Source organism: Scomber japonicus, chromosome 3 (assembly GCF_027409825.1).
Source record: "Scomber japonicus isolate fScoJap1 chromosome 3, fScoJap1.pri, whole genome shotgun sequence".
Lineage (NCBI taxonomy): Eukaryota > Metazoa > Chordata > Actinopteri > Scombriformes > Scombridae > Scomber > Scomber japonicus.
This window is the reverse complement of record NC_070580.1, coordinates 35,805,779-35,831,654: the sequence shown is the minus strand read 5'-3', so window position 1 is coordinate 35,831,654 and position 25,876 is coordinate 35,805,779. Positions and strand designations below refer to the sequence as shown.

The 25,876-nt window shown below is 36.6% G+C and overlaps 1 long non-coding RNA gene across 1 annotated transcript in view; it reads right to left on the bottom strand.

Annotated features, from left to right (window-relative positions):
• The window catches only part of LOC128356165 (uncharacterized), a 164,238-nt gene extending 147,788 nt beyond the window's left edge, over window positions 1-16,450 (bottom strand). The window contains exon 1 of the long non-coding RNA XR_008321157.1: window positions 16,179-16,450. This is a non-coding gene — a long non-coding RNA (uncharacterized LOC128356165). The remainder of the gene's footprint in view (window positions 1-16,178) is intronic.
• Between the last annotated feature and the right edge of the window lie 9,426 nt (window positions 16,451-25,876).

Below are 25,876 nucleotides of genomic sequence, written 5' to 3'. Positions count from 1 at the left end.
CCCCTCTTATAACAGTAGGACATCCTAAATGAAACATCTAAACTCTGAGTAGGTCTATTATAAGACTGTATGCAGCTGATGACGTCATTTTAAAATACAATGAATAAATGTCATTCAGTGTGATTATCAGTGGAAGTGATTGGTTTTCTCACCGTTTTCAGCAGCAAACGTTGTTCCAGACCAAGTCAGGAGAGAGACACACACAAGAAGAAGAAGCTCCATAGCTGTCTGCGTCACCTGGAGATCAAACATCACTTTAACGTAAATAGGCACAAGAACAGCACAAATTACATGTGAACATATTCCCTGTGATCAGAGCTTTATCTTAACACTAACATTTCATCTGTACTTGTGCAAGAAATACAACTACAGGTCCTTAAATCCAACTGGTGGCTTCTTCATTTACTGTGATCACAGAAATCTGTACTCATCATGACGTGAGAAACAAAACCTTTTCAGTGTGTTTCCTTCAGCAGAGCAACATCATTTCCACAAATTAACTCAACACGAAAGTGATATTGCAGCAAAATGATTCATTTTGGGGCCATAAGTTCATGTGTCACTGTTTAGAAATGACCTCTGAACAATAGTCTTCCAGTAAGATGTATAACAAAGAACAAAAGGCCTTCAAATCCAACCACAGACTTGCTCTTTACTGTTATCACACAAACATCTGAAGGGTGCTCATCCTGACCTGCAACCGACCTTTTGACTTAGTGGTGGGTTTAGCTTCTCATGACAAGATGGAGACAACACCCCAGAAAATGCCAAGAAAAGCCCAGCCTAGAACTCAAAGGCAAGAAAGAGAGACGAGAGAATTTAACTGAAAGGAAGTCTAAAGAAACTTTAACAAAAGACACAAGTGCAGGGTTTTTGTTATAGGTATGAGGAGTCACATTACCTTGCTAACTGCAGAACACCTGTGAATGCTGAGCTCCTGCAACAGAAGTGAGATCAGAGATTTAAAAAGATTGGTGGCTCCACCTCAGTCTAAACTTTAAGCAGGAAGGAGCTGCTGTTGTGAACAAATATGGCAGAGAGACACTGATGAGAGACAACAGGAAACAGACAGTTCAGGTAAATATGCAGATATGAGGAGACTGTCATACTTCATATCTAATGAGTGAGCCTTGGGGAGCAGTAGCAGTGGTGGAAGGGTTACAATGCCTGTGCCTGGGTCACAGTTTTACAGTATATCTGGGAGATGAGATAAGATAAGATAAGATGAGATAAGGTCAACTTTAATGTCCTGAGGGAAATGTGTCTTTCGTATAATACAGTTTATGTCAGTCTTCAAGCAGAGGAATGTGGCACGGATGCAACCATATCAACTCTAGCTCCAGTCTGCCCTGATCAAAGGAATAAGGACGAATATTCTCAGGCAGCCACAATGAGATTGCAAAAGCAGTAAGAGAGTGCTGACTCCTGCTGTTTCCTCAGAGGCAATCTAGAAAGGAAACAAGATGAACTGTGTCCTCATTCCTCTGCTTCATCTGCTGTAAACAGTTAATGCATCATGAAATGTTGTTGTGAATATGTACTTTTGTTAAAATGTGTATATTTAGAAACGTAATATATCTGTTTACAGGCCTGTTGCCTTGTAAATATACATTTAAAAAGGCTTTTGTTTCTCTTATCAAAGTTTGAACAGACAGAAACATTCAAATCAGTCACAACATACAGTTTGACATTTTTCATGTTTTATTCAAATGATTGAATAGAAAAGAAGAGCCTGAAATGACATGAAACCCTGCAAGTGCAACATAAACAACATAAACATACATGAACTTTCAGCTCAATTCAAATATCACAGTCAACAACAGTTTATAGTTCAGTATGAAACTGTACCTGACTGATTCTGGCTGAGCACATTAACAAATACTAAGAAATAACACATGATTATTCTAAATAGAGAAAAGTCACATTTGATTGATTTTAGCTGCAAAATATTGACATGATTCAAAGCTTAACAGCAGGTTTTATTTCAGTGCAGTCTGACTCAGTGAGGATCTTTAAGAGCAGTATGATAATATTTGATAAATGGATGCATTTATATGCTGCTTTTATCCAGCGTGCATTAAAATGTTCCTCTCATTCACTCATTAACACTCACAAACACACTGATGGCAGCCAGCTAGCATGCAGGCTGCAGGTCTGAACATCAGGAGTCATTTGGGCTTCAGTGTTTAGTTCTTTGTTTTTTGGGTATTTCAGTGTTTTCTATTTAATATCATGTTGTGAGCTACACTGCCCCCTCCTGGTCCTGCTGCAGTAAGACAGGAAGCTTCATCTTAAAGTTAACAGGTTTATACAGTCGTCTGTTTCTATCTTTAACTCTAAAACCAGACCTCAACTTAAAAACCAGCCTTTGGATCAATGAGGACAAAATGCTCCAAAAATGTTTTCACTGTTTTGGTCTAAAACTCAAACTGATCCTCACAAACATCAAAAGATACAAGAGCACACACACTTCAGCAGCAAAGTTCAAGCCTCCTCTTGTAAACTGGTTTTATAATCAGCACCTCCGTCTGCAGGAAAGAAAACACAATTATATTAAAGACAATTTAAACTTTGGAAACACAATTTCTTTAATAAATAACTGAATATGTTTGAATTAAAATACACAAGACAATTTTTTTTCCTTTGTGTGTTCAAAAAACACAAAGAAAAAAAAGTCACGAAAGGCAAAAATAAAGCCCTCTATTTAAAATGTATTAACTGATTCAATAGGAAAACTTGGAAAGATGTGAATAATGTCAAATGTTTGTTATAATTTAAATATTTATTTTTAATGTGTGTTAGTGTTTGTATGTTAAGAGAAAGCTTTAAAACAAAAAATGTGACATAAATGATGTGTTCTCTGTTCATTACACATATTGATACAATATATTACTTACTTTTCTTACGTTTTTGTGATATGTAATAGCAAACCAGAACAACAAGAACAACAACAAAAAGAACTGCAAAAACTGCAGTAGCAATCTTCCATCCACTGGTGGACTCTGAAACAGATAAAAAGGTAAAGTAACAGTGAGAATCAAAGTGTCCATCATGTTCAGACATCATAACCTACACAAAGAGAACAACTAAAGGTGTGCATGCTCCTAAAATCTCCAATGATTGACAGATTCAAACAGCAGTGAGATGACTCTCAGCAGCCACAGTGATATTAGCATCCATCTTCTGAGCAGTTTCCTCCTGCTGGGCTCCACAGCTCAGAGGTTGCTTTTGGTCACAGTAGTGAGGAGGCTCATGTTGTTGTAGCATCCTGCTGTTTCTGACACGTGTTGATCCTCAGTAGGAAGGATGTTTCAATCACTGTCCTGTCACTCCACTTTAGGCTTTTTACAGCTGACTTTTGCTACACTCCTGCCGTACCTGAGATCTGCACATGTGTGGAAATCTGTCATGTCAACATGTTTGTCATCTGGACCCTCACTGCAGAGCAATGAGTGAAGACAAGATTTACTCATTTCATGTTTACACTTTACAATAAAGTGTGCAGCTCCAAAGCCTCTATGAGCCTTCATGCTATCATATTATTAGCAGGCTCTGTCATTGGATAGATTTAGAGTCTGCTCCTAGTTTTACTTTGACTTCAGTTTCTAGTTAAAGGGGACATATTGTGTCTTTGTGCTTTTCTGTTATGTGTATACTGTCATGATGTTGGATATCTATGTTAAACATGGTCAAAGTTACAAAACAGCTGCTGCAGCGTCCAATCAGAAAAGCATCAACAATGTGAACATGGAAGTTAGTGCAGCATCAGCATCTGTAACATCACTTATGAAAACTAGTTTCAAGCAGACAAATGATGGATTAAACTAAGCTGCTGATTCTTTGGAAAGGTTCAGCACATATCACACTTTTTCCTTTCATGTGTTTCTAGATGCTCTACTATTATTTCTATATGAAGGAATGTTTCACTTTTACAATAACATGTATTAATACAGTAGTGAGAGTGAAATATCTTCTATATAATGATAAAATATTAAACATGTTTGTCAAAGGTACGTTCACCTCTTCTATTATCAGCACTTCATTGTGTCACAGAGAAATATTTGATCATGCTGCTGAATGAAAAACTGACCGTCACATTTATTCTAATTCTTATTTTACAACCAACACATGAAACTTTTCACTGGAGTGTATTTTTTATATCAGAGCAGCATTTTATGTCAGTGAGGGTGGACTAAATATTAGAAACAAGTGTGAGAACAACACAGTACAATTCAAACACAGCAAAAACACAGCCTGCATTGAATCAACACCTTTCTTAAAACAGTTGAAACAAAAAGCTGAACATTCAAACCTTCATCAAAGTGGGATTCATTGTAAGACTGTTGTATCACACTGCATTAGTTTTAGAGAGGTGGACTTCATAAAGTCACTGAGTTTATGTCACTTGCTTTTCATTGGGATGGACAGCTTAGGTCTGTGTCTGTATCTGTGTCTGTGTATCATGAGAGATACACTGATCCAATATATAGTGGATTGATATCAGCTCTGATCACTTATTAAAGTATTGATTATTGCACAGATAAACTGTCCTGTCATATGCACATTAAATATCATTTGTAGACACTTGTGTTATGAAATGGTAACAATAACATTTTATAAGCCTCCACAACTATGGAGCACTTTACCTTTGGACAAATATAAAAACATGTATATGTATATTAGTCTCAGCGTACATGAGGAAGAATGATCCCAGTCAGCTCAACACACTGAGCTTTACTCATTCAACATTTTTATCATCATATTCACAACTTACAGCACAAACATGCACATGTAGAGATCACTGACCTAAATCACAACTCACCTGGTTCAGCTGGTTTTTGTTTTCAGATGAAACCCAAAAGAGAAAAAAGCAAACATAATGAAGTTAGAGAGTTGATGTGATATCAACATGGCAGACAGGTAAAAGTGTAAAAACTGAACTTTGTTTCTCTGTTTATTGAACACAACTGATTGGAGGAAAAATAAAGCACAGTGTCAGATTTCACAAACATCCTGTCTTAAGCTGCTGCACATTCACATTACTCCACTCTGCTACTTGAAATAACTTTACAGTAAACAGATGAAAAGCTGATGGTCACAGTCTCTGACTTCTCTATGACGAGTATTTAACCAGCTACCGGGACCTTAAAGAGAAAAAAAAGCTGTGTGGAAACAAATGGCCCACACTGTTGGTTCACACTGGCTACGTCACTAAACACTGTTGAGTAGGAGCAGAGTCTGTAAATTACATGTCACACACACACACACACACACACACACACACACCTTCTCATGATGCTCAGATCTCATATTCAGGTTTGACTAACACTCAGATCAGATGAAACTCTGCTGTGTTAGAAAATAAATCTTAGAAACAATCACACTGGAATTTATTTGAACCCTTATAAGGTATTCTGGTCTGTGGGACCCGTTTTCACTTTTTAGTTTAAGAAAAATGATACATATAATAATTTTTTCGAACTAAAAAATTCATTGGCCTTGGCCTGGGTCTAGTGAAAGTGTGTACCCTCATTTTCCCTTCCTCCTCTCTGGACCTGTGTGTGTGAGTGTGTGAGAGAGAGAGTGAGTGAGAGTGTGAGAGTGAGAGTGAGAGTGAGAGAGAGAGAGAGAGAGAGAGAGAGAGAGAACAGGTGCACCTGTTCCCACACAAGGTTGTAAAGTTGTTGCAAAGTTGGAGTACCCAACACTATCTGCACCCACATTCCCACATTTCACCCTCTTGTCTTGTGGGAACCAATCTTGGGGACCTGACACTATAAATAAATGTCAGTGAATTTATTTTAATGTTAGAAAATGTTTAAGGAGTATGATCATTTAGTTTCAGTGTTGAATATGTAAACTTTAATAAATGTCTGCTCATTCATTAATAAAGCTAGCAGTGTGATTACTGTGCTGAGAGAAACACAAAGAGAGAGCTTGTTGTTTTATTTGCTGAGAAGAATATTTACACATTAATTGTGCTGTGAGGAAGCTGCCAGACAGCACTTAGAAATATAAGTTTTTACAAACTTGCTGGCCCAGGACTCGCCTGTCCACAATCACATAACCACTGGGTCAAGGAAGTTCTTTATAATCTAAAACTTGAAAAACGTTACCAAGAAATCCCAAAGTACATGGAACCCTTTCCCCTAACCGGTCTCTGGATTTGGAAGAAGACTAAACTCTCATCCCTACACTTCTGTCTTACAGCAGCAGCTAGCCATTCAATCATAATTATGCCTTATTTTGTACTGTCAGTCAACACTGTATATGTCACTTTGTGGTAAAATTCAAATAAGAAGAGTTGGAAAAAAAAAGATTACTAAAAAGAATCTCACCATTTATAGTCACATGGGTCGTATCATTAATCTGATGGCGAATCTCGTCCTGAGTAGCAACACAGCGGTAGTCACCAGTCTTCTTCACAGTTATCTGGAGGGTGACGTAGAATTGGTCTCCTTGTTTTGAAACCTGAGGCTCCTCAGCTGGAAGGTTGTTTCCATCACTGTCCTGCCAGAGTAACTCAGGCTGAGGATTACCATGAGTCTTACACTGCAGCAGTGCCTCCCCGTTCCTTGTTGATGTAAGGTGTTTGATATATGGCATAGGAGCTGCACCTGTGATCAAGGTGTAAACAGTTTTAGCAATAAGAACATCATCATGTTATATTTAGATGTTCTTGTGTTTATCTCTTCTCTGCTTGTTTCTATGGAATACAGTGTGAAGAGAACAACACAGAACATGTCACCACTGCAAACACTGGTGAGAATATAGGTAATAGGTTATATAGGTAAAATTGTCTTTATAAAAATGTGACTTCTTGTCATTATGTAAAATTGTATAAATGTCTGCATTCATGATGTGAAATTAGACTCATATAAAATCAGAATAATGATCCCAATCCCAGTTTTACTCAATATGTTCAGCATATTTTCTAGTTAGTGAATGATTGAGGTCTGTAGGAGTCAAAATTACAGCAGGTGTAAAATGTAGATACAGTGACGTCATCATAATCAGGACTCACCTGGGATGTTTTCACCTGTTCTGTCTTTTAACAGTTTAAGGTGCGGAGGTTGGATGCGACCCGATATTTACACGTTAAAATAATAAATAAATATACTACATATTTTCATGTTGACTGTATATGTCAGTACACACATATTATATCTCGTTTGAAAGCTTAAATGTTCGTTTTTTCAACCGATGGAAGCGTCTCAATTTAGGATTTACGACATAAAAGCAGCAGCGTCACACATTGCAGCAGTAAACAGTTAGTCATTTACCTGCTAACCTGTCTCTCCGCAGTTAAAAGGCTTTTACACGCTTAATAACACACATTCACTAACTAACGACGGCTCCTTTTAAACTACTAAAATACACTGATTAAATCCAGCTCCTAGAAATTCAAGTCAAAGTTAAAATAATCTGAATAAACGTGAATTATTTCCTTCGTCTAGTTTTAGCGCAGCTCGTCAAACTTCCGAAACAACGACATTTTGATCAATTTAACGGCTCGATAACAGATTTGACCAATGATGTTCAGTATCAGTGCGATCAGGAAACGCCCAGGAACAAAACTGACCAATCCACATCTTCACGCGACATAATGTGACGAAATTAACAGACTTTTAACTCTATCAGCCAATCAGAGGAGGGCATGCTTAGGTGAGCTCCACCTGAGTTTGATTGACAGATGGTTTCATCCAATAGAAACTCTGCACTTTTAAACCACAGTTAGTTTGTAGCCACTAAAATTACCTGCAGAACCATATATGGAAGTTAATGTAGTTTGACTTCCTGTGGTTCTGAGACACCCACATAAGAGAGAAACGGTTTAATCTGTGAAAGCAGACATGATTCAATGATAATAAATATGTAAATCTTTATCTAAATATTAAGATATTCTTTTTATAATTAACTTTAACATTTAGGAACATTTTTCAGCATCATTAAAGATATTTATCATCATTATTTATTAACTTTAAAGAGGTTTTAGAGAGCTCTGTAGTCATCTGCTGGAGATGCTCATCACTGCTCTTTCTGAAATATCTCAGAGCCATTTCTGTCTATCAACCTTAAATTTGGTAAAGACATTAAAGACATGCTGGTGGAACTATCCTGTGAATTTCAGCCTGGTAGTCCAAATTATGACTGATATACTGTATTTCAAAAATTAAGCAAAATGAAAATAACATGAAATCTTCCATTATTTTATGTTTAATCCTTTACCAGTTCAGCTCTTTTGGAGCTGTGATTAAGAGAAACACACCTACTGAAACTTATTTTTTGTCTTTACAGTGCTTCAATGGAAATGTATCAGTTCTATGTAGTTTTTGTATTATATGCAGTTTAAAGAGAGAAGGTGCTAAGGGCCTGAAATGCATTAAATCAATATGAGCCACAAGAGGTTAATATACCACCTAAAAGGAAAAAGGAAAGCATATGTTAGAGTATTTGTGGTATCATCAACATAACAGACAGGTAATACTAGAAAAACAACAACTTTTCTCCCCTGTTTATTGAAATAAACTGTTAAAAACTAAATCACAGTCTCAGTTTTCACAAACATCCTGATTTCACAGACTCAACTGCTTTGTGTCAGTCCCAGAAGGGTTAAGGCTTGAAATGAACTACTGTAGGTCTTACAACGTGTCATCTAAAGGTAAAAGTGTTTATAGCTGCTCTGAACTGAGTGTTAAGCCTGGTGTTATAGAGAGGGGTGAGACGTGATTATCCTTTAATGGTGATAACAGCGGACACTTTCATACCATCTCCCCTTCAAGACATCCATGATGTTAAAATCAGGAGTTTGAGAGAGAAGTTTCTCTTTCTTACCTCCACACACCTGAACAATCACTGCATGAAGCTGGACGTATTTAACAGGTTTTGGAAAGTGACTAAATGTTTCAGACACAGTGACACAATCTGCAATGTGTCACAAATATCCAGCATGTTTGATAAAGAGGGAATCACTCCATACATGGTTGCAGCGCTGTGGGGACGAGGCCCTGCCAGATGTGTTTCTGACTATTTGACTTGAGTCCATCTGGGACTCTTAAACCAGTCACATCACTAAATAAGTGTTTTATCAAAGTACTCACCAACAACAAGCTTAATGTGGAATATTTGTCTTTTCTGAATATCTGGAAATTCACAGGTGTAGTTTCCACTGTCAGTCACCTTCGTATTTCTGATGATTATGGAGGCGTTGCCTGACTTCAGTACATCTGGAAAATGTGAGACTCGTCCTCTGAACTGCACATCTTGACCACCAAGGTCATTATTGGAATGAATTCCTCCATTATACAGAAACACCTGCTTCTGATCATCTTTCTTCCACTCAAATGTCTCTGAAGAAATGCTCTGCTTGCTGCTGAGTGAACAGGGTAAAGTGACGTCACTTCCTTCTTCCATGCTGATGACTTTTGGCTCTGGAAGACAAAAACACGTATTAATCATTATGTTTACATGCAGAATAATCAGGTTGAGACAGACATATGGAAGTTTGTTGTGTAACTTCAGTCATTTACTTCACTTGATGACAAAAGGGTCTGCAAACGGTTCAGTAACTGCTTATTAGTTGTAGTGGATATATCACCTTCCTCAAAGTAGCCACTGTTTGCTTTGATGACATCTCTGAACCAGCTTCATGAGGTCGTCACCTGGATGGTTTTCAGTTAACAGGTGTGCCTTGTCAAAAGTTTATTGGTGGAATTTCTTGACTTATTATTGCATTAGAGACCATCAGTTTCGTTGTGCTGAGGTATTTTTTTTATTATTTACACTACAGAAAATAACCCTATTCCACTACTTAAGTAATCCATATTAGTGTGTTATTAACATTGAAGTCATTCAAGTGCAGAAGGGCCCATAACACCAAGTGATGATAAATAAAGCATAACACGTATATTGTATTGTTCTGGGGATAAGTGGGTTGAATGTGTTTTCAGACATAATTTAAGATAAAAATCTGTTCTAAATCACCAACGGTGATGTCTTATACACAATGATGGATGCTACTGTTCTTCACTAACTGCTACAATGTTCTTGAGGTCACTTACCTCCCTCTGGTACGTATGTGAGTGATGGTGCTTGTGTTGTGTTAAAGGAGTGTTTTGTTGAATATAAAAGGCAATCCCCTGTAGTCAGCAGTATATGGGGTGCAGAAGCTGCTATAAAATTAGAATCTACATACAGATAATGCACAACATACGTCATCACACTGTTGAAGGCTTTTACTTAAGAAACATACATGCAATAAAACCCTGCAGGCCTTCAAATTTCTCCATTCTATACAACTGTGTGATTTGGAAGAAAGAAAAGGATAACTGTAGAGTTCATCTTTGATTGTAAATCATTAACACAATCTGTGGTCCAAATTTAAACACAAATGTAGCGACACTTTAAGAGACAAAACGCACTAAGAGAGGATGCTGCAGTTAATCACAGACAACACACAATGCATGAATCAAAATGGGTGAAGCACAGACAGGAGCCATGAACCAAACCTCCAGATAGTCTCAGAAAAAAGATAGAAGGAGAAAGTGAAAGAGAAAAGAGAAGGAAGAAGTCTGTTGGACAAACAAACAGAATGATAAAGAGTTTATTCAGAAAGTTTTATCCACATTATTGTCAGCAGACTTTGACTTGTGTGCTTCATCAACTACTCTGAGTTTTTTTAGTCCTGAAGGTTTGTGTTTGGTTGAACATGAAATGTTAAAATATGGAAATGTTGCAGATACTGAATCAGGATCAGCTGACTGCTAAAGAGTGTATTAAAGTGTGGAGTTTGGCGCCATCTGCAGACCAAATAGCAGCATATAAAGCATAACACATACTATAGATTAAAATATATTTAACGCAGACCTGGATTGGGCCGGGGGGAGTTCATTGTGTCATTTATGCATAGATTCTGTCTGTGTATAATGATTCCGGGTTTTGCTGTCGACAATAAAACTCTAACTGCATTCAGCTGGACGACTCCTGACTCCTGGTGATTTCTGATTGAATCTTTCTGAGACTCCAACATCTTTGGAACAACAAAATACTTATCAATAATTTGACAGGATAATTTATTGGTCAATTTTGTGTTTGTCAATAAATATTTTGCATAAGAAATCCATATCTCCTGAAGTTTCTGAAGTGATGAACTCAAGCTTTCCATAACAATATTAACGTGATAAAAGAAGTCTGAATGTATTCATGTTAGATAACCTGCTGTCTGACCCTGTAATGTTTCTGTAGTTATACACCAGGAGAACAACAACTTATTGAACACTAACATGTTTTATTAACTGAGAGGTTTATATAGAACAGTTATCGCTGTCTCCCTGACTGACTGTATATATACGTAACGCCACCAGGTGGCGTAGTTTTACTGTAAAGTTATATCAGATCTCTTAGCAGGTGCACTATTGAAATGTCATTGCGTCCTATCACTAAAAAGCATATACATTCAACTTCAACCAATAAAAGTGTGTTCAAGAGTTACCTAATTTAATATAACCACTTTTTACAATGTGTGTTTTTTCTTCCTGTAGGATGATGACATTATTTTATCAGTCAGCTGACTCACTGCTGGGGGAAAATAGCTGAGGACATACATCAATGTGCCATCTCTACTTCTCCATATAGTATTGGTTTTGGTTGAGGAGGAGCAATAAAACAAATATGAGAAATTGATGTGACCATTACCATTTGTATTGTCAAAATCAATAAATTACGAGCTATACCACCTCAGTGTTTATAACATCTAAACACCTGCTGCCATTTGTTTAAAGACTACTTAACAAGCTAACAGAGAACACGCAAATGAAAAAATTCTATTTATGAAGCCATATAGGCCTAATCTATATCTTATGAGATATTGCCAATTTAATTTGAATAGAGCTGCCACGATTAACTGATGAGGTGATTGTAAATTTCCTCTCCAACTATTTTGATGGATCCTCATGACAGGATGGAGACGACACCCTGCAGCCGTCATGACGTCACATCTAAAAGGTATTAACCCCTCTTATAACAGTATGACATCCTAAATGATGATAAACATCTAAACTCTGAGTAGGTCTATTATAAGACTGTATGCAGCTGATGACGTCATTTAAACTATCCACTCATTTTTATTCTGCGTGCTTTCAGACTCCTGCATGAATTTACACATTTTAAATCAAATACAATGAATAAATGTCATTCAGTGTGATTATCAGTGGAAGTGATTGGTTTTCTCACCGTTTTCAGCAGCAAACGTTGTTCCAGACCAAGTCAGGAGAGAGACACACACGAGAGGAAGAAGCTCCATAGCTGTCTGCGTCACCTGGAGATCAAACATCACTTTAACATCTCTATATAACGAAGCTTTAGCCGCTCCTCACAGCCTCACTGCTTCATCCAACAACAGTTTCGATTCCTCGGATTCAACACCAGCAGCACATCCGGAACAGTCCTGTCACAATAAAAGCATTAGTAGTTGGTAAACAGCGGCCCGCGGGACAAATATGGCCCTCCAACACTAATATTTGGGGACCTAACGAAAGCTGATGTTTGTCCTTTTATAGACTGCATCAAATGTTTGACAGGACTCGTCATTAATGTGCAGTAGATAACAATATAAACACAAGGCTCACCTACATCCCAATAAATATAAGCTTGTAACCTCTTCTACACTCATACAGGTACAACCCATAATGTGTCCTATCTGACCACAACACATCTGTGTCAATAACAGCACTTCAGCTTCAACCATAAATGAAGCAGGCCACTGTTTATTGTGTGTGGATTACTGATGAGAATGATGACACCTCAGATACAACCATAAAACTGTTTTATACAAACTAAAACATGTAAAAACAGGTTTTCACCGTGTCTGTACAACATCAGCCCCCAAAAAACACAGCTGGAAACATCTGAACCATGGTTGAACTTCATTGTCCTGCTGTATATTAACTACTATGACTCATGAATTGTGCACAAATGACATGTGAACATCCTCCCTCTGATCAGAGCTTTATCTTCACACACTTCATCACTTTTGTTTCTCTTATCAAAGTTTGAACAGACAGAAACATTCAAATCAGTCACAACATACAGTTTGACATTTTTCATGTTTTATTCAAATGATAGAATAGAAAAGAAGAGCCTGAAATGACATGAAACCCTGCAAGTGCAACATAAACAACATAAACATACATGAACTTTCAGCTCAATTCAAATACCACAGTCAACAACAGTTTATAGTTCAGTATGAAAATGTACCTGACTGATTCTGGCTGAGCACATTAACAGATACAAAGAAATAACACATGATTATTCTAAATATAGAAAAGTCACATTTGATTTGATTTTAGCTGCAAAATATTGACATTATTCAAAGCTTAACAGCAAGTTTTATTTCAGTGCAGTCTGACTCAGTGAGGATCTTTAAGAGCAGTATGATAATATTTGATAAATGGATGCATTTATAAGCTGCTCTTATCCAGCGTGCTTTAAAATGTTCCTCTCATTCACTCATTAACACTCACAAACACACTGATGGCAGCCAGCTAGCATGCAGGCTGCAGGTCTGAACATCAGGAGTCATTTGGGGTTCAGTGTTTAGTTCTGTTTTTTGGGCATTTCAGTGTTTTCTATTTGATATCATGTTGTGAGCTACACTGCCCCCTCCTGGTCCTGCTGCAGTAAGACAGGAAGCTTCATCTTAAAGTTAACAGGTTTATACAGTCGTCTGTTTCTATCTTGAACTCTAAAATCCAGACGTCAACTTAAAAACCAGCCTTTGGATAAATTAGGACAAAATGCTCCAAAAAATGTTTTCACTGTTTTGGTCTAAAACTCAAATTGATCCTTACAAAAATCAAAAGATACAAGAGCACACACACTTCAGCATCCGACTGCAAGACACCTTGTTAAAGCGGGAAAGCCTCAAGTTGATTTTGTGGACAGGACTGGACCACATCACGTCTGTCTGCAGGAGAGAAAACATTTATTATATTACAGAAAACCCAACTTTGGAAACACAAGTTCTTCAGTAAATAAACACATTAACTGCAGTGTGTGCATCTAACTGAAATGTTTGAACTGGAACAATTGTAAGACATAGTTATCTTCTCACAGTGTGTTACTATTTGTTTTTATTGTGTGTGTTCCTGTTATCGAGGCAGATGTTCTCCCACTCTGAGTCTGGTTCTGAGGGTTCTTCCTGTTAAAAGGGAGTTTTTTCTCTCCACTGTGTCTCATGTGTGAATGTTGGGTCTCTTTAAAGTTAAAACCTGAAGAGTTCGGTTTAGAACCTGCTCTATGTGGAAAGAGCCTTGAGATGACTTTGTTGTGATTTGGCGCTATACAAATAAAGATTGATCGATTGATTGATTATTGTGTTCATAAAAAAATAAAAAAGTGTGACTTAGATGAAACTAAAAATGATAATGAAAGCTATGCTGAAATGGCCTACATGGTAATACACTGATATCTGAATCTATATCTGAAATATGCAGTATGAATAACTATGGATATAGACTTACCTATTTAATATACAGTACTGTGCAAAATGACACCACCATCATATAAACAGAAAATACAGGAACTATCTACACAAAATTTAACATTACTTATTAAATATTAATATTAATTGAGGCTCCATTTATGTTTAAGAGAGCCAGGTTCCTGCTATACTAGATAGTACTAGATATTTCCTGTATATTCTGGATATATTCTAATAAAGAGGCAATCATTAGTTTTGGTCATTACAGCATTGATAAAACAACAAGTCTAATGGGGGCCAAAGACTTTTGCACAATACTGTATATACTTGTTATATTTAATCAATCATAGATAAAAGCAGATCTTGTATGCGTCACAGAAACAGAAAGTTCTACATCAGAGAAAATAAAACAAGATATAAAAAGAAGTTTTCTTGCTCATTATGCTGATACAATTATTTGGACTTACCTCTATAACGTCTATATATGACCACAGATAGAACAACAACAAGAATAACAGCAAGAACTATAGTCGTAACAACCCATCGAACAGAGAACCCTGAAACAGATAAAAGGTAAAGTAACAGTGAGAATCAAAGTGTCCATCATGTTCAGACATCATAACCTACACAAAGAGAACAACTAAAGGTGTGCATGCTCCTAAAATCTCCAATGATTGACAGATTCAAACAGCAGTGAGATGACTCTCAGCAGCCACAGTGATATTAGCATCCATCTTCTGAGCAGTTTCCTCCTGCTGGGCTCCACAGCTCAGAGGTTGCTTTTGGTCACAGTAGTGAGGAGGCTCATGTTGTTGTAGCATCCTGCTGTTTCTGACACGTGTAGATCCTCAGTAGGAAGGATGTTTCAATCACTGTCCTGTCACTCCACTTTAGGCTTTTTACAGCTGACTTTTGCTACACTCCTGCCGTACCTGAGATCTGCACACGTGTGGAAATCTGTCCATAGTCCAGGTTTCCTACATCCTGAGCCGAGGCTCACAAGTACAAGTCTGTGATGGACTCTGGATTCACATCTTCACTTTATGATAGTTGTTGTCATGGCTACTACTGATAAACTTTATGTTTCACTGAGCAGACTGAGACATTAAGTAGCACTAGCTCACTAACACAGACTGTCCAGTAATGTGAAGATTTAAAGCAACAGATGCTTCTGGCTGGTGGGTCGACTCTACAGCTACTGAAGCACAATGAGAGCAGAGCCATACAGTCTGCTGTTATACAGCATGAGGCTCTGCAGCACTAATACACTTTACCTCATTTACATTCACTTTATGAGTAAATATGTTCACATTATTTTACACATATTCATATCTGATAAATATTTAGAAATGTTTGTGCATATTCACATATTTTAGTTCACATGTATACTGAGATACAGTTTTACTCTCCACACATATTTATAAATAATATAACCTCATGAAATTCTGTTTTTAGTCACAAAGCTCACAGCAGAATCTATATTCAATTTTTGTAAAATGATTTAAAAGCACAATCATTTATTTCACTGTGAAACAACAGAGAAGGTCTTGATTTCTGAATCTGAAATTATCCTCCAACCTAAAACCTCAGTTTGCTGCTTTAATAGTCACAGAGCTTCAGAGTGAAGTTTTCACTCAGTTCAAAACATGTTAACTATTAAAATCATTTCAATATTAAATATAATCAGGAAGAATCTCACCAGGGACAGGCACGTATATCTCAGCATCAGTGTGATGGTTGATTTCCTTCTGTGTAGCAACACAGCGATAGCGGTCGGTCTTGGTCACAGTAGTTTGGAGGATGATGTCATAGTGTCCTCCTCTTTCTGACTCCTGTGGTTCTTCAGCAGGAAGTTTGTTTCCAGCTCCGTCCTGCCAGTGTAATTCAGGTTTTGGAAAAGCTCCTCTAACTTCACACTGCAGCTGCATCCCATCCTTTGTTTGATCAAGTATCTTGACAGACGGCTTTGGAGCTTCAGCTATGAACAAAGTATAAAAGAATAATTTGTAAAGAACAATTCCAGGATTAGACAGGAACTGTAATACTGCACTGAATGGGGGACAGAGTTTCTCCGTCAGTAAGCGGCAACAGGACGCTGTTGTGTTAGTTGTTGTCGAGCGAGCTAGAGAGTGAATGAAGAGAGGGAGCGCTGACAGTAAGAAAGAGGGTTAATCAGGTCAATAAAACTTTATTTTCTGAATGTTTCACAGCGGTTATGTTCAACAATACAAATAACTTCTCCACACTCCTCCACTCAACCTGCAGCTTCACCTCTGAATCTGAAACACCAGCGTGCTGTTTAACTTCAAAAATGGGCGTTGGTCTTTTCTGATTGTTTGATTGGAACATTCTCTGATCTGTGGGTGTGTCATCACCATTCATACTAGTAGTTAAATGACTAAAGCACATTAAATTAAATTCTATATATAACCTCTTAATGTTGCTCTCAGAGTGCACCAGAATGATACATTTGACTTAAAAATGTACATTTTCTTCCTGGTCCCCCGAGGGTTAGATGAGACCTCACCACTATATTCTCTCACACGTCTGTGGGAAACACTGATTATTCAACATTTAACCAGGAGATTTTACCCGTTGTGTCCTTATAAGTCCCGGGAAGATAATTCACTGATGATTTTATTCATATCCTCAACATTTCTTAACACAAAAACATGACAGTGTCCTAGATAACTTAACAACATTCTGGGTGAAGGTTGCCATCGGTTTCAGCATTTCCTCACAGTTTAATTGTGTCAGTGAGAAACATTTCATCAACAGTCTCAAGCTGTCAGAGTCAGTCAAACAGTTCATTTAACCATTTCAGTTAAAAATAAGAATAATTTATGTTTGGATAATTGGTGGTAATAAAGTTCAGTATAGTTTTTGTTATTTATCATTATTATATTATTTTCTGATTATTTTACATAAACAACCAATCAACTTGTTAATTAAAGTCAACAATAATCAGCAGTTTGATATATAATGAAACTAATCATTAGCTGCAGTCCTTTACATATTACTTAAAAATGAGCTCCATTTAACCCACTAATACAGTAAAATCCTGCTATTGTATTATTATTATTATTATTATTATTATTATTATTATTATTATTATTATTATTATTAGTATTATTATTATATGTTTCAACAATGGTCATTTCATTTCCTTATAGAGGTTTTAAAAAGGTCTTAAAAGTCATTAAATGTGTTCTTAAAAATATGCAGCTACTGTGTTAATGTTCATGAAGACTGGAACAAGGTGAGGATTTATAAAGCTGGAGGTTTCCTTTCTTACCTCCTTGAGTTAATGAGGTTTGCAAGTGTATTATTATTGTTCTACATGCTGGTAATTATTTGATATGCTAATGGTTCATATACTAGTGGAGTTCATGTGATAGCTGCATGTTAACTCACCTATGTTTTAATGAATGTTTCTATGCTAATTACCCGTTAGCTAAATGGCTCATGGTCTTCAAAGTTAAAGGATTATATAAATATATATTTTGTGTTTGTGACAGATCTGTTTAATATTATTATTCTCTGAGAATTGATGTCAGACTAAATTCATGATGTGTGTATTATATTTATGTAGTTGTCACAGCAGGGATATGCAGAATAAACACCTGTAACCATAGGAACCTCTTGAGTTTGTGATTTAACTGGAGGGAGTAATAAGTCTCAACCTGAATGAAAAACTGACTGTAGTTCTTCTTTAGTAGCTGATCAAACATTTAACTGGAGCTTTTATTTTCTCAGCATTATTTGATATCACTAAAAACTACAGGCTTGTTCAAGTGTATCATCTGAATTTATCCTACAACCTAAATCAATATATATATTTATTTATATATTCTGACATTTTTATTAGTCATTGATTTAATCCATTCACACAAATGCAACACCAACAGTTGCTCTGCAGATGTTTCTATTTTAATTCTATCAAATGCTTCATATTGATCCAGTGCTTCAGAAATCTGTTTTAATCTAATCTAAAATATAAGTGTTTTATGTACTCACCAACAACATGAAGCTGAATGTAGAATATATGTCTTGGCTGAAGATCTGGAAATTCACAGGTGTAGACTCCACTGTCAGTCACCTTCATATTACTGATGGTTATGGAGGCGTTGCCTGACTTCAGTTTATCTGGAAAATGTGAGACTCGTCTTACGAACTGTTGATCTTGACCTGTATTGACGATATTGGAATGATCTCCAGCATCATACAGGAACACCTGACGACCACCTTTCTTCCACTCAAACTTCTTGTTAGTAATGTCCTCTCTGAGTGAACAGGGTAACATGACGTCACTTCCTTCTTCCACTATGATGTCTGTTGTCTCTGGAAGACAAAAACACATATTAATCAGTATGTTTACATGCAGAATAATCAGGTTAAGACAGACATATGGAAGTTTGTTGTCATAGCAACATATAAACTTATGTTTTATCTGTTTTTGTCTTTTACATTTAGTTTTGACTGATTCTTATTTTTCACATTATTATATTATTCTAGTATTTTATCACAACCTGAGGAGAACAACACACACATTAATAAATAATAACATTTAACTCTTTAACTTTGTTCCAAAATGATGATGATCTTCAGCAGTGACTAAGTCATCAGACTATCTCTGTCTGCACATCCAACACACTAATAAATATTACACCTGGTTGAACAAATGAGTGAGAGAAAGAAAGAGAAGCAGGAGAGAGCGCTGCAGATGGAAGAGGAAAACTCAACTAAACAAAGTCAAACTTTATTTCCCAGAATTCATCCTGATTACTAGGAGCTAAATAAAAAGACAGTAAGGACGAAGCTCTGAACTCCACTCAGACAGCGAGCACACCCAGAGTTCATCTACTATACTGCAGAAATATCACTGTCCACTAATATAAAGCATGGTTGATACAGAAGATGGAGTTTCCACAGACACAGCTGCTCCACCATGAGGACCACGCCCCCACCTGTTTCTAGCTATGACGGATCATTAGAGATACTGTAGAAAAGGCTCCATGTGAACTCTATCCCAGTAACAATGTATGGCTTCATTATAGTGTGTTCTTCATGTGTGTTGGCTGCCTGACAATTATTCCACAGAAAAGTACATAACTTTATGTTTGGTTCAGTCATTTTATGACAAATTGAGCTGTTAACAGCTCAGAGTATTTTTAAAGTAAAACTATGATGATGAAGTAGAAACTGCAGTATTCAACACTCAATAAAGCCACTTCTTGTTATGAGTGGCTTAATTGAAAAGTATCTTAAACTAGTGGCATGCTAAAAAGACATAATTACAGAAGTCTAATTAACATTGTTAACCAAAGACAGAATTTATGTAAAAAGGCTGAAGAGCTTATAGACTACACATAAAAAAACAGGTTATAACATCTTTGTCAATTATAACACACACACACACACACACACACACACAAACACACAAACAAACATGCAACTTCACCCAAATCTTCTTTTTTTATGTGGGAAATGTGTTTTTTTCTTCCTATAGGGTTATTAGTTTAGGCTACATTACATATAATGTTCTGGGTCCGAGCAACTGGAGAGTAATTTGACACACTGAATTTTTACTGCTGTCCTCAGCTACTTTGACTCGGTAGTAAGTTAGCCTGCTAGCTAGTTAGCTGACTGGAGGGAACATGATGCAGACGAAGACACACAAAAGTCCAGCGTGGTTTAAAAACTTCCAGAAAGTAAAGGATAATGTTGTCAGGAGTGAAATATGTGGAGCAGAGTTGAGGTCATGATTTCACATGGACAATGCTGACACAATCTGCAATGTGTCACAAATATCCAGCATGTTTGATAAAGAGGGAATCACTCCATACATGGTTACAGCACTGTGGGGACGAGGCCCTGCCAGATGTGTTTCTGACTATTTGACTTGAGTCCATCTGGGACTCTGAAACCAGTCACATCACTAAATAAGAGTTTTATCAAGTAAAGTACTCACCAACAACAACAAGAAGCTTCACGTGGAATATTTGTCTTGGCTGAAGATCTGGAAATTCACAGGTGTAGTCTCCACTGTCTGCCTCCTTCATATTTCTGATGGTAATGGAGGCGTCTCCTGACTTCAGTTTAGCTGGAAAATGTGAGACTCGTCCTCTGAACTGCACATCTTGATGTGTATAGACGTTATTGGAATGATATTCGTCATTATACAGGAACACCTGACGACCATCTTTCTTCCACACAAACTTCTTGTTAGTAATGTCCACTGTGTTGAGTGAACAGGGTAAAGTGGCGTCACTTCCTTCTCCTACTCTGATGACTTTTGGCTCTGGAAGACAAAAACACGTATTAATCAGTATGTTTACATGCAGAATAATCAGGTTAAGACAGACATATGGAAGTCTGTTGTCATGTCAACTTATAACAAGAAACTTTTCTTGTTTCTTGTCATCTGGCACATTGTCTTCAACAAATCCTTTGCTCTGCTCTGCACATATCATACTTACACTTGTTCATATTTCACTTTTTTACATCTATTTATGTTTGATCTTTTTGTTTTGATTCTTATTTTTCACATTATTATATTCTTCTAATCCTTTATCACAACCTGAGGAGAACACCACCTCCTTCCACCACATCTCACTCCAGCTCCGCCCACAGAGACTATTTAGGCAGCCAGCTCACCTGTGTCAGTCTTTTTCCCTCCCTGGAGAACAAAGGAGCTGGCTGACCTACCTCCCTAAATACACAATAGTATAAGCTTTGTATTTGATATACAAACCATCTTAAGTAATAAAATGGACTGGAACTCGATCCTCCTTGTTGTGTGATTGTTGTTCTAACAAAAGCCATTGCAATGATCTACTATCCTGTAAAACCAACCTTCCATCCTCACCAGTCCAATATTTTACTATAGCATTTAACTCTTTAACTTTTTCCAAAAGGATGATGATCTTCAGCAGTGACTAAGTCATCAGATTATCTGTCTGCACATCCAACACACTAATAAATATTTAGTAAATAATAAGTACAGTGTTTATAACATCAAAACACCTGCTATCATGTGTTTAAAAACTACATTTGTTTAAAAACAGAGAAGATGCAAAATGAAAAAGATGAAAATAAAAACATAAAAAAGAAACAAAAACTTATTGACAATTTAATTTGAATAGAGCTGCAACGATTAACTGATTAGTTGATTGTAAATTTCATCTCAGACTATTTTGATGGATCCTCATGACAGGATGGAGACGACACCCTGCAGCCGTCATGACGTCACATCTAAAGTTATTAACCCCTCTTATATCAGTATGACATCCTAAATGATGATAAACATCTAAACTCTGAGTAGGTCTATTATAAGACTGTATGCAGCTGATGACGTCATTTAAACTATCCAGTCATTTTTATTCTGCGTGCTTTCAGACTCCTGCATGAATTTACACATTTTAAATCAAATACAATGAATAAATGTCATTCAGTGTGATTATCAGTGGAAGTGATTGGTTTTCTCACCGTTTTCAGCAGCAAACGTTGTTCCAGACCAAGTCAGGAGAGAGACACACACGAGAGGAAGAAGCTCCATAGCTGTCTGCGTCACCTGGAGATCAAACATCACTTTAACATCTCTATATATTATTTTCTTTATGTAATTCTTCAAGAAGACATCTCCAATGTTCAACCATTTAACTTTTTTGAAATTCTGCATGTCATCCAGATGAAAATATTAAACATTTATTTTTTGTAATTAAAGTTTTTTATTTAGACAAAGTTGGTACATAGCTCATATGGTACATCATACACAAAAATGAATATAAAACATGGTCAGACAATAACATTAGAAATTAGAAAGTGCCCCTTCATAAAAAATAAAAAAAAAATCAACAGAAACATATATATATGTGGTTATACATAAACATATGCCTTACAACATACAAAGTACAGTCCTATCTTAACGCCAAAGTGAAAAAGGTGAAAGTTCATAGGCTTTGTAGTAGTCGTATGTTTAAGCCACTAATTAGAGGTCAGGTACTCTCCAAAGAAGTCCCAACAACTCAACACCCCAGGCCTTTTGCCTCTTATTCTAGTCAACATGACCTCATATGACACAGTTTCAGTCATTAGAACTTTCCATTCTTGGAATGTTGGGTTTTCTGGTGACTTCCAATGTCTTAGTATGATTCTAGCAGCTGAGGTTATTCCTACTATCAACACTGTGTGTGCATCTTTTGTCAGTTGTGGTATTACTGTTTTGTCTCCTAGGAGACATAAACGTGGGCATATCGGGAGATTTATAGTTGTCCATGTCTCTAGGAATTTCAGTATTTTACACCAGAATGGTTTGACCATACCACAATCCCATATGAGATGTAGAAATGTGCCAGTTTCCTTTTTACATTTCCAGCAGATATCATTATTCATTAGTCCCATTCTAAAGGGTCTGCATGGGGTCCAGTAAAACCTGTGTAGGATTTTGTATTGAATAAATTTACATCTAATTTCTTTGATATATTTGCCATTATCGGCCAGAATGTGTTCCCAGGTGTCTTGGTCTATATCACATTCAAGATCTCTCTGCCAAATTATTCTTAAGTTTTCACATGAGCTACTGGTCAAACAAACTGAGTTCTTATAAAACACTGATGCCTTATGATTACATGGATATCGAAGATAGTTGGCAATTGGATTGTCTACTTCATTTGGCTGAGTTTTTTTCAATAAGCAGTTTCTGATCTGTAAGTACTTCCAGAAATCACCCTTCTCTTGCAGATTGTACTCCTGACCTAGCTCAGCAAAAGATTTAATAATACCTTCTTTGTAAAGGTCATTAATTGTATGGATCCCATTCTCTACCCACTTTTTCCAAAACACTGTTTGTTTCCCTATTTTAATTTCAGGGTTAAGCCATAGTGAGGAATATTGCTGTTTGTAAAGAGGCATTTTGTGTAACTTATGAATCTTCGCCCAGACCTCCCTAGAATGTTTAATGACTGGGTTTCTATCCTTCTCTAAGCTAGTTACTTGTTGGGATAATAATATTAAACATTTATAACAGAATTGAATTATTTGCATTTATGACTTAATAAATATAACTGCAGACCTTTTGACTTAGAAACACTAAACCATTATGAATGACATATAACCATTTATATTTGTTTCACACTTTTGAAGAAATCATCAGGTCTTAAAACCATTGATCAACAGTAGCTGTATAATTAACCATAAATTAAGCTGTAGTGTAACATTTGGGTGATAAATACTAACAATGAACAATGTTGTATCTTCTTAAAGGGTATTTGATTATTGACTGTTATTTGCTAAAGATAATCAAAACTGAGGGCATTATGATAAAAGAAGAGATGTATGTGATTCTGCACTTACTGAGTGAATAAGCACATTTGATGATCTGATAACTATTCACTAAAATGTATGTGATTAAATATAACACACTTTTACTATTATTATCTTTAAAACAGAGAATGCAGTAACAAAAGTAATTGAACAGTATTAGAATTGATATGGCCTACAGTCAATAGAGCTTAAATTAAGTGGCCACCAGCTGGGTGAACTGTCCCTGTATAAAAAAAAAAGCCTGAAAAAAACCCCTACTGGTATGAAAAAACTCCCTGCGACTCGTTTTAATTGAGAAATGGATGAAGTGGGCATCATAGGTGCCAAGAAAGTTGTTTTGAAAGGAAGCTGATTGGTTGAAATTTACGCAGCTAAAGAGGAAGTCCCACTTTTCCACAATGGTCAGCTAAATTATCAGTATAAAAAGAAACATCTGTTGCTGGCAATAACTGCATTGAGCTGGACTCCAACATCTTTTGAACAACCAAGTATTAGAGATTAATTTGTTACTATAAAGCCTTTACAAGTGATTCCTGATCAGAAAGTGGTACCATTAACAGGATCATCTCCACAAATTAACTTAAGTCCTAAAACTATGAGCACAAAGAGGAGGGGAAACAAAAAACAGAAGTATTTTAAAAGTAGCAGTTGCATAAATTTCAGCAAAGTTTTACTATTCCTTGATTCACTTGAAGAAACTCGTTTGAGAGGAAAGCAGTTTCTCAGGAGTAGTGGTGGGTTTAGCTTCTCATTACAAGATGGAGACAACACCCCAGAAAATGCCAAGAAAAGCCCAGCCGAGAACTCAAAGGCAAGAAAGAGAGAATTTAACTGAAAGGAAGTCTAAAGAAACAAGTGCAGGGTCTTTGTTACAGATATGAAGAGAAGTCACATTACCTTGCTAACTGCAGAGAACCTGTGAATGCTGAGATCCTGCAACAGAAGTGAGAGCAGAGATATGATCAGTGGTCAACTTTAAAATATTGGTGGCTCAACCCCAGTCTAAACTTTAAGCAGGAAGGAGCTGTTGTTGTGAACAAATATGGCAGAGAGACACTGATGAGAGACAACAGGAAACAGACAGTTAATGTAAATATATGAGGAGACTGTCATACTCCAGTGCTAGAAAGGGTACAATACCTGTACCTGGGTCACAGTTTTAAAGTATATCTGGGGTACAAGATAAGATAAGATAAGATAAGATAATATAAGATCAGTTTTAATGTCCTGAGGGAAATGTGTCTTTACTATAATACAGTTTATGTCAGTCTTCAAGCAGAGGAATGTGGCACGACGCAACCATATCAACTCTAGCTCCAGTCTGCCCTGATCAAAGGAATAAGGACGAATATTCTCAGGCAGCCACAATGAGATTGTAAAAGCAGTAAGGGAGCGCTGACTCCTGCTGTTTCCTCAGAGGCAATCTAGAAAGGAAACAAGGTGTTGAATCATGTCCACATGAATTCACCTTTCTCTAACTGATTTCAGTGTTTTTGTAACCGGGGGTTACACACTGAGCTCCTCTCTCCACCATTTACATTCATGTACTATTAATGCATTCACTACCTTAAACCTTTCCCCCCCCCCCTGCGTTCTCTGTGCTCTTGAGTGCCTTGAGAGGACTCTTATAAACATTTATGACTATAATTATTTGCATCAATGACTTAGAAACACTAAACTTTTACTAATGACTTATAACCACTTTTGAAGAAGTCATCAGATCTTAACTGTCATTAATAATTGTATTCATTCACCATTAATCAATGCATTCACAAAGGTGTCTTTATCAGAAGGTAGTGCCATTAACAGTATAATCTGCACAAATGAATTTAAGCCTTTTGAATTTGAAACTAGTGAGCTTGAGAGAACAGAGAGGAGGGGAAGCAAAAAACAGAAGTGAACACCATGATGTTTTGTGGTTATTACTTTAAGATATTAAAAAGGTTTGAAGTATCGGTTGCACAACTTTAAGCATCCAAAGTTAAATTATCAGTAACATGTTGCAACTATTCATTGATTTACTTGTAAATATAGCATAATAATAATCTAAATGAACATGTTTGAGAGGAAGGC